The sequence below is a fragment of the Camellia sinensis genome, chromosome 6 (genome assembly GCF_055761805.1).
Source record: "Camellia sinensis isolate YWXY chromosome 6, ASM5576180v1, whole genome shotgun sequence".
In the NCBI taxonomy this organism is placed as follows: Eukaryota; Viridiplantae; Streptophyta; class Magnoliopsida; order Ericales; family Theaceae; genus Camellia; species Camellia sinensis.
In genome coordinates this window covers 189,008,829-189,019,414 of record NC_138966.1, presented here as the reverse complement: position 1 = coordinate 189,019,414, position 10,586 = coordinate 189,008,829, and the positions used below count along the sequence as shown (strand labels likewise).

Sequence of the window (10,586 nt, the reverse complement as noted above, 5' to 3'; positions counted from 1 at the left end):
AACCATAGTTTTCACACATAATTTTAAAAGTAAACTATCAATAAGTTATAATAGTTTGATTTAATTCCCATAAAGTCCTATTGAAAATAAGTCATAATAAAATCGTCGCTAAAAATAAATTTTTGTAACAATTTTTTGCATATATCGCTAAAAATCGACTATTAGTGACTTTTTTGTCGTTATTTTTATAAATTGTCATTAAAACTTATAATTAGTGACCTTTTTCTGTGAGAAATTTTTTAAACTATGACTGAAAGTTGAAAATTAGTAATTTTCTTGTGACGATTTTTTTAAATTCTTGTTAAAACTTATAATTAGTGATATTTTTTGTGACAAAATTTTTAAACTATCACTGAAAATTAATAATTAGTGATTTTTTTAATAGTCACAGAATTTATTGGATGATAAATTTAGGGAAATTTTTTTTTAGGTCCCTAATAATAGTAATTTAGAGGATACAAGACACCAAAAAAATGGATGATGCATCAGGTCCCTCAACTAGAAGGCGTGCATTTTTAATTCTTTCTTGGACCAAAATACCCTTCACAAATCAATTGAGAACACTCCATTGGATTCCGACAACTCAGTTCTATTCGAAACATCCAACCATCTTCACGAGCAAGAGAACAGGATAACTAGGATTTCACAATCATCTTCACTATCGACATTATGATTTCATTATCTTCTGCCAAAATCTTTTCCATTCCTTTCTCACAAATTTTTCTGACCCGTTTTCACTGTTCATCGTCATCTCATTGCGTCTTCATCTAAGGGCATATCAATTCGTAATTAGGGTTTTATCATCACTTTGGTAAGTTTTCTACAATTTAACGAGTTTTTCTCTGGAAACACAGTTAATTGCATATTATATTAGGCTTCCATTAATTAGGATTTCAATTTCGTAATAAAAAGCTACATGAATTTGAAAAATGTAAGTTTTGAACTTATTCTTGAAGATGTTTGTGTGATTTTGTCTGTAAATTTCTCAGTCATTTGAATTTCTCTAGTATTTGCTTGATCTATGTTTCTTCTTTGAATTTTCTTTGACATGATTAATTTATCTGTATTTCTCTGTGTAATTTTCAAATATAATTCATTCAAATTTCTCTGCTCTATAAATTTCTCTGGCTTGCCATGTGTAATTTTCTCTGGCATATAATTTTCTCTGTCATTTTCATTTTCTATACTTACTAGATTTATGTTTCTTTTTTGAATTTCAAAAATAATTTTCTCTGTCATCTAGCTATATTTTACATATATATGTAATTTTACTCTCTTGTTTGTGTCTATGTTTCTTTAGCATTTATAATTTTCTCTAGCCACATCACTTTTCTCTCTTGTGTGTGTCTGTCATGTTTAATTTTCTTTGGTTGTCTGTAAATTTCTCTAGCATTTTCATATTATGGAATGGAAATTCTCTCTGGCTTGCCACGTTTAATTTTCTTTGGCATGTGTAATTTTCTCTAATATGTTTATTTTGTTCAATTCTTGGTTTCTCTGTTCTGTAAGTTTTTGTGACATATTTACGTTGCTTTGTTTAGTTTATCTTACTAATTGTGGGATGGAAATTTTCTTTAACTTGTCATGTTTATTAGTACTCTGACATTTAATTTTCAATATCTAATTTTCTCTAACATTTATAAATTTCTCTGGCTATCTTAATTTTCTCCCTTATGTGTAATTTTCTCTGACATGTTCAATTTTCTCTGAAATTTAATATTGACATCTTTATGTTTTCATTCTCTAGAAATGGCGAAACGTAAAAGTAGCAAAACACCAGAAACACCAAGAAAGAAACATAAACTCTTTTAGTTATGGCGAAACGTAAAAGCAGCAAAACACTATAAACTCCTCGCCAAAAAACAGAAGTCCAAGGTGATGAAGAAACAAGCATCAGGATGAAACGGGGCAAAAACCTATTAAACTCCAAAGAAAGAGAGCTTATTATAGCATTCAATACCTATCCAACCTCTTATCCATTGTCTCTTTTTTTCAAACACTTAAATTCAATTCAAAGCTACTTGAAGAGCTTCAAAAGACTCTATTCTAGTATTTGATCCAAGCTCTAACCACTGGAAGGATGGATCCAACGAAGTCTAGGAAATCTGATGATGATGTAGTTACAATAATCCAATGTTACAATGAAAAAATGAAAGCATTCACAGTTGGTAAAAAGAACTTGACCTTTACAACCAATGACATGACCTTGATTTTTGGTTTGCAAGGTAGTAAAAGTGCCATGTCATTAAGATACTCAAAAAAGCCAAACACTGCATTCCTAAGGCGAAGATTCCCAAAGGACACAAGGCTCACTGGTCTTGTTCTTAAGAATGCCTTGGTCAAAACAATGAAAGGCAAGCAAGCAACTGACTTCAAAGATGTAGCAATCATTGTTACCTTGTACTTGTGTCTTACCTTATTTTTTGTAACAAGTGGGAATTCAATAGGGTAGGTTTTTATCAAGTACATAGAACCTCTTGAATCAATGAAGCAGTATGATTGGTCAAAAGCAATCACAGCAACATTGATTGATTCTATCACAGCATTGCATAAAACTTCAAAAAAAGTTACGGGGTGTGTCATTGCATTGCTGGTAAATAGAATTTACAATTATGATACTTACAAATTTGTGTGTTTAGAAAAATTTAATTACTTCAATTTCCATCACAGTATTGGTTATGCGAACATGCGACTATCATTGAATCGAAACACAATAACACAACGGAATTCCCAAGATGTGCGAAGTGGAACCTGCAAAGCTTGACCAAACAGTTCCAGAAGACACCAATCCACTCTCTTGCACTTTGACAGGTTAGATTTCTATCGCCACTAAAGTCTCAGTGAAATTCCAAAATTTCTCTGACCACTAGTTTGTTTCCTTCCTTGTACCTTGATTGATTGAGATCAATTTTCTCTACGATGCAATATCTTATATGGAATAACTTACATGCCTTGACTGATTTACATCAATTTTCTCTGAACTTCGAATTTATGTTTCTTCTTTAATTACCACTGGTTTATTTCTGCCCTTGTAATGAATTTTCTCTAGAATCCAAATTTCTCTGACCACAATTGTAACACATTAACTTATATGTCCTGATTGATTTTCTCTGATATCTTAATTATGTTGGTTGTTTCATAATTTTCTCTAGCTCATAAAATTATTTATTCTTGTGTGTAATTTTCTCTGGCCTATAAGTTATGTGCCTTAACTAATTGAGATCAATTTTCTCTGAAATTTCGATTTATGTTGCTTCTTTGATTAACACTGTTTATTTCTGCCCTTGTAATAAATTTTCTCTGGAACTCAAATTTCTCTGACCACAATTATAGTGACATTAACTTATCTGCCCTGATTGATTTTCTCTGATATCTAAATTATGTTGCTTGTTTCATAATTTTCTCTGGCCCATACAATTTTCTTTGAAGTTTGTTTCCCATTAGTATGATTTAGATAAATTTCATCTGCCTTATTTGAATTTTCCTCTCAGTGAACTTTTAACATTTCTCTAATAAAATAGCCTTCCATTACAGATAGATAACAATGAGCTAGTTAAAAACCCATCAGAAGAGTTTTGTCTTGGTAAAAAAAAGAAGAAAGAATCAACAAAGGCTTTGGTCAAATTCAAGGAGACATTAGAAGATTCATTTGAAGAAGAATGATGGAATGAAGAAGGAGAAGGCAACACAAAATAATAAGAAGCAAGCAATGAAGAAGAGGATCAAGCAAGCAGTGCAAAAGCGGAAGCTAGAGAATAAAATGAAGAAGTAGAAGACAAAGAAGAAAATGAACAAGAAAAAAAAAAGACAATGAAGAAGAAGATGAAGGCACTGAATCTAAAGAGAAATAAGAACATAATGAGCCGATGAACCAACATCATGATAGCATTTGTGGCTCCACAATGCATCAGCTTCAAGAATCTAAGGAAGCAAAGAATGCTCAAATTGCTAATCTACATCAAAAACTAAAGGCACTTTCTAAGTCCAAAATAGAAGAAGAGAAAAATTGGAATGAATTACTTGCAAAAAGGGACATTGTAACAAGAACCTTGACATCAAATAACTCGAAACTTAAAAAAAGAGGCAGCACAAACCAAATGAAGCTAGGGATGTTGGAGGTTCAAAAAGAAGATGATACAAAAAATAATTCAACAATTGAGGTATTCAATTTCAGAGTTTGAAACAGAAAATGCTAGATTGCATGAACAAATTCAAGAATTATCCGTCCAACTAGCAACACAACCTTACTGAACACCAACACAAGTTTAACCCCAAGGTCAGTGAAAATCTTGAGCCACAAAAAGTTATGTTCTTGTGTCAACATAACTCAGAGAAATTTTTATTTATTACAATTTTCTCTGTCAATGGTAATTTTCTCTATATGTTAAATTTCTCTGACCACATTAGTTTGGCCAGTTTGATTTCTGTTGCTTAATTGATTTTCTCTGTCTATTTGCTTATTTGATTTTTGGGGCTTGTTCGATTTTCACCGTGTATAGTTAGAATAGAAGTGGAACAACAACCAACAACCCTGCAAGAACAAGAGACACACAAACAACAACCAAAACAAAAGACAAAAGTCTATGATAACTAGAAAATATTGAATCAAATAAATTCACATATTGAAATATGATCTGTTACTTTAGAGAAATTTAACTTTTACTAATATTTTCACTGTCTACAGTGAAAAAAGATCCTACATCAATGATAAAAAACTTAAAGGCAGAAGAAAGGAAAGAAAAGCAAAATCCAAACTTTCAATATCCCAAAGTTGTGAAGGTGTCTAGAGGTTCAAAGCAAGCTGCAAAGCAAATAGAGTGTGACGACCTCACTACGTATAATAATTAGCATTTAATTAATCAAAGATATTTGAATTTAATTACCCATTACTCTGATTTAATTCGGGATTTATGAAAATTATGGAGATTGATTCATATATGATTCTATTGAGGATTTATTTTGGAATTAGAAATTGAAAACCTAAGTGGCTCAAGATAGTACAAATGGTGAATTGAATTATTTTAATTTCGAGTATCGGACCATATGAGAGTTTAATTAAATATTCGATTTAGATTTATAAAATTTAGATTTGATTAATTGGGTCCGAATTGGAGTAAATTAAGTTATAAGAAGTAGGAATTAAGATTATTATGAGTTCAATTCATTTATGTGGTGCCTAATTTGAATATGTAATTTATTGACGAAATTTTGAGTTTGATCAGAAATTGAAAGCTTAAATGATTTAAGAAACCAAAATTGAGGATGAAAATAAGTTTAATTTAATATTTGGAGCCTTTCGGAAGTTTGATTAAAAATCTAATTCAGAATGGTAGATTTAATATAATTAATTGGGCTCTAAAGAAAGTCAAATTAGACAAATTAAATTATGTGAAATTTATGATTAGTTGTAATTAATTTAATTATATGTTAATTAAGATTTATTAAGACTAAGTGTTATTTAAATTAAGGTAATTTTATTCATGAATTAAATTAAGAAAGAATCTAGAATTGTGAGTGTATGCGGGTGTGGAGAGAAACCTGTGTAAGTGTGCTAAGAATTCTGGTTATACAAGTGTGTGTACACGTGTGATGTTGAGACAAAAGTGTGTGTGTTGGTGAGTTCTAGAATCAATGAGAACAAAAGAAAAACAAAAAGAAAAATGTGAACTCAATATGTTGAACATGAATGAAATTGAAGCAAAAAGGACTGAGAGAGAGAAAGAGGAGGATCGAGAGAGAGAGAGAGAGTTAGCTGCTGGAGATCCAACTCAAGAGCTCAAGAAGAAGAAGAAATAAGGAAGGAAAAGCTAGGAAAGGTGTGGAGTGGAATTAAACGGGAGTTCAGGAATTTATCAAAGATTCATCAAATTCAAGAGTTTAGGTAAGAAATTCAAGCTTAATCCTTATAGATTGATTATTTAACAACCAAAATCAAGAAGTAAATGGGTTTAATTTCATGGAAATAGAAAGAATTAGAAAAAGAATGAAGTAAATTTGAGTTAGGTTTGAAATTAAGAAATTGATGTTGTAATTTAATATTTGAGTTTGATCTTTGTCATCCTTCATAAATTTGAAGGTTATCCTTACATGCATTATGAATCTTCAAGATTTTAGAATTTAATTCATATTTTAAAGTTTATGAGTTTGGTTGTGATATAAATTAAGAAGTCAAATTATAGTTTGAGCTTGATAATGGAGAATTGATTGGATTTTGATAAGTGTTTTATACATGCATCATGGATTTTGAAAAATTTAAGATAATCAATTTCATGTTTTGAAGAGAAGAAGGAAGAAACTTTATAAAAATCAAGTTTATGGAAATTTGGGGTTAATCCTAAAATTAGACAATGTTTTGATTTTATTATGAAAGATAGGAATTGGTTTAATTTTAATTTTGAATCCATGCATGTAATTCAAATTAAAAGTTTTATTCAAAATGAACATATTTTGAAACATTTGTAATTAAGTTTTGGGTTAAAAAGTATGAGTTTATGAAGAATGAGCTTTAATTTTATATTAAAGGAGCTTTGATGGCAATGGTTTAAAATTGATTAAGTTTTTTTAATTATTTAAGAGTTTGTATTATTTTAGACAAGCCATGTTAAACCTTAGTTTTGAAATTATATTTTGGAATTATATTTTGAAAGCTTAATTCATATTTTAGAACTTATGAGTTTGAAATTGGGTTTGATACGGATGAAATGAATTAAATTTAAATTTGGACAAATATGGAAATATATTGTAATTTATATTTGAGAATCAAAATTAGTTTGATTTTAATTTAATTTTATACATGCAAATATTTTTGAAAATGGCCTTATAGATTCAATTTTAAGTTTCATGAAACAAAGAAAAAATTGAAAGATGATTTTTAAATGTGATGTCCAAGGTTTAAATGTGAATTAAAATTATGGAATTTTGAAGTATAAGTGAAATTAACTTCAAATATATGTAATTGAGAATGTTTTTTGCATATTTGAGTGAGTCATGCATGAATTTGGAGCCTTGGTAATGTGTATTGAAGTTTAAACAACATTCTGGAAAACTCAGAATTCATCAGCGAAGAATTTGTCGCTCGGGCGTAGAATGCAAACAACCAGTTTTTTTGCAGACCAAGGGGTCCGCTTGAGCGACCAATGTTGCGCTCAAGCGAAAAGTCTTGTTTCAGAAAATTTTAAAAAGTTGTTTCATATTTCAATTTCCGTTCTCTTTCACTTCTAAGCATTCTAGACACGATTTATGGCTCAATAAAGATTAACAAGCTAATAATCAACATTAATTAGTTGATTAGAGAATAAGTCATGGACGTAGTAGTAATTGATTAAGAAGCCAAGTAAAAAATTGGTTTATTTAGAAAAGAATAATTTAGTAATGAAAAAATATGTGAAACGAGAACCCGATTCATTTGAATAAAGAAAGAACAAGAGTAGTAGACTTTTGAATTATTTAAACAGAAGACAAGAAAAGTCAAGTTTGATCAAGGAAGTGACATTATGCATCAATGTGTATATGTTATGTGTTTGTGCAGGTCACGCACTATTGTCTGCCTTCTCTGATTTGCTAGCGGAGCCATCTATGAGTAATAACTCTGTAAAGTTATGTTTAACTTTAATTATTTTCTGATGCTATGAAATGATCAGTTTTCTGAAAGGCGATGTTTTGTATAAATGAATGATTGTCTAAATTTCTGAAATGTATTCGTGGCATCCTTAGCACAAGGCCCTTAGGGATAATAATACCATGGTCTACAAGTACAAGGCCCTTGCCCAGGAGTAATAATACCCTGGTCTCATAGCCCTTGCCCGAGGTTAATAATACCATGGCTCAAATATGCTACTAGTTTCCCGGTACTAGAGGTTCCTTAATGAAACTGACAAGCATGATAACGCTAATGGATGTACCATGTATGATTAAGCACAAACTCTGATTTCTGTATATGATTTGAATAAGAATATGAATATGAATTTGTTTCTGATTTAAAATCTGAATATGCATAAGACTCTGTTTCTGATGAGAATCTGTTTTTGATATAAATTATGATTTTTGACTCTGTGATAGACATCATTCATTAAAACCCTTTACTTTGTTATTATTCATTGGGCTCTAGCTCACCGTATTATTTATGTATGTAGGTGATTAGGCACGTGACCAGGTCTAGAGCTTCTACCTGGACTTTGTTTTGTCAGCCAACCTATGTGCCTCCTGTGGAGGTTCCGGATATGCCAAGTGGTTATGGCTATGTGCATAAAATTCAAGTCTTGTTTCCTTGTTTTTGTTTATTCTGTATCTAGGGCGAGGTCCCTTCTTGTCTGGTCTGTATATATATGATGATGTGTAAATGTATGTATGTATAGTTTAAAATTTTTCTGTCTCATATAAGTCTACACAGCTCAATGGATGTTGTATAATTGTTATTTGCTTCCGCTAACCCCTAATAGTATGTTAATCTGTCTCAGAGGCCTTTCGATAATCCCATGATTACTGGTCAGTTACAATGCTAAACCTATAAGGGTGGGTTTAGGTCGTGACATAGAGCAAACCAGCAAAGACAAAGAAGTACTTGATGCTGATGAGTATGTCTTGCCTCAACCAACAAGTGTCAGAAAATCTTGGGTTTTTCTACAAAGTCTACCAATTGCAAAATTAGTAAAAGAACATGTCAAAGATGTCTTGCAGCACATATCAAATGTGTCTGGACTAGAGTAAGTACAACAAATAAAATAGAAGATGACAAACAACAATTTACTAACTTATATTGCATTAACAACTATTAAATCACTTCTTTGTCATCTTGTAGGGCTTTAATCTGGACAAGCGAGTTGAATTTAATTACTTTTGAAGATATCGGAAACCTAACAAAGGAAAAAGAAATTGCCAACAATGTAAGTCTTTCATCAAATTTCTCTGCAATGTTCCATTATCCTTTATAAACCAATGCTACAATTATAAATGATATTTTTTAGGTCGTTGATGGTTATGGAGAGATCCTATTTACTGACCAAAGGAGAAAAAGACAACAACCAACTTCATTTTTTTTCACATTTATGAGCTTGGTATGTTACTACTCTTTTATTTGATTTTCTCTGAAATTTACTTACTACTTTCTCTTGTTAAGATACTTTTTGAAGCCAATTGTGCCACTAGTTTAATTTTCTCTGGCTAGTTGCGCGCATTTAAAATTTCTCTATGTGTATATTTCTGAAATTCCTGTCATTTCAACTTTCTCATAACCATTTTTTGATTTTCTTTGACCGCAGAACTTCATCAAGATGACAGAAAATCAAACTTTCCGAGTCTCATTAATTGACAAGCATCTTGAAACAACATGGAGGAACTACAGGTTCCTTAATTTCCCAATAAATATCGGGGGTAATGAGAAGTCAACAGATGAAAATCACTAAACCTTGCTAGTCTTGGACAAACAAGATAATTTATGGAGGTACTACGACTCACTAAGGCCAATAAGGGATGATGCATAAGAAAAATATATCAAAGATGCAAAATAATTGGTAACGAGTGCGAATTTCTCTTATCCATGATAATGTTTATATTATGATAATTTTCATAGAATCCCATTAATTTATGTGTAAATTTCTCTGTTATTTAAAAAAAAAATTGTAGCAAGATTATGTGGAGAATTTTTTGAAAGCTTGCCTTGAAAGAGAAGCACAATCACAACCCTCTTTCAAATTGATAGACTCACAAAATACAAATTATGACTTTGAATATGTCAACAATGCTCCACAACAAGACAGTGATTCATAAGTTTTATACAACATCTATAAATAAGATAATGTAATTTGAATGTTTATTAAAACTAACTATACCTATAATTTGTATGCAGTGTGGATTGTGGCCTCTTTGTATGCTACATAATGAGACAATGTAGCAACCATGAACTTATCAGTTTAAAATTGTTGACACAAGACGTAAGGTTGATGAGGACAGAAATCATAGAGAGATTTGCGACCAAAGTTGGCCGGTCATGGATAGAACCAATTCAAATACCACTAGAAGAAAAACTAAGAGTATAATAGTGAAAGCATACTAGTGAAATAAAGACAATGCACACAATGTAATTAGGAATAACACTTCAATTTGAATTTTCATACATTAAAGGAATGATGATATTTTGACTAATGTAAATTTCATAACTATCAATGGTTAAATATATATTTTTTTATAATGCATGCTAAGTGGTGATTGTCAACACAATCTGCACAGAGAAAATTGTTTGCAAAAATTTATCTGGTATGAAGTTACCAAAATTTCATAAAGAAATTTAACTCATATCGTGCCAAGATGGTGCTTATATGATCATGTAATTTGTAATGCACTATGTTGGTACAAAACAATTATCAAATTCAAAAAACACAATGCACACAGTAATTTTCTCTGCTTTTGACAAATTTCTCTAGATGAATTTGACATCACAAAACACAATGCACAGAGAATTTTCTCTGCTAGCGATAAATTTCTCTAGATTAATTTGATTGGTATTATATACACACTGTCTATAGTATCTTTCAACACACACAATGCACATTGTAATTTTCTCTATTTTTGGCAAATTTATCTGGATGAAT

The 10,586-nt window shown here is 30.7% G+C and overlaps 1 long non-coding RNA gene across 11 annotated transcripts; it reads left to right on the top strand.

The window, feature by feature from the left end:
- Nucleotides 1–5,605: 5,605 nt before the first annotated feature.
- On the top strand, nucleotides 5,606–10,196 carry LOC114295010 (uncharacterized). Of its 11 annotated transcripts, none has more exons than XR_003640713.2 (8): nucleotides 5,631–5,881; nucleotides 7,529–7,595; nucleotides 8,133–8,340; nucleotides 8,457–8,702; nucleotides 8,798–8,882; nucleotides 8,964–9,053; nucleotides 9,258–9,439; nucleotides 9,845–10,196. It is a non-coding gene; the product is annotated as an uncharacterized LOC114295010 (long non-coding RNA). The 11 variants fall into 11 exon arrangements; XR_014333681.1 differs by having other exon boundaries at nucleotides 5,685–5,881; nucleotides 7,529–7,579; XR_014333678.1 differs by lacking the exon at nucleotides 7,529–7,595 and having other exon boundaries at nucleotides 5,606–5,881; nucleotides 9,258–9,509.
- The last annotated feature ends 390 nt before the right edge of the window (nucleotides 10,197–10,586 follow it).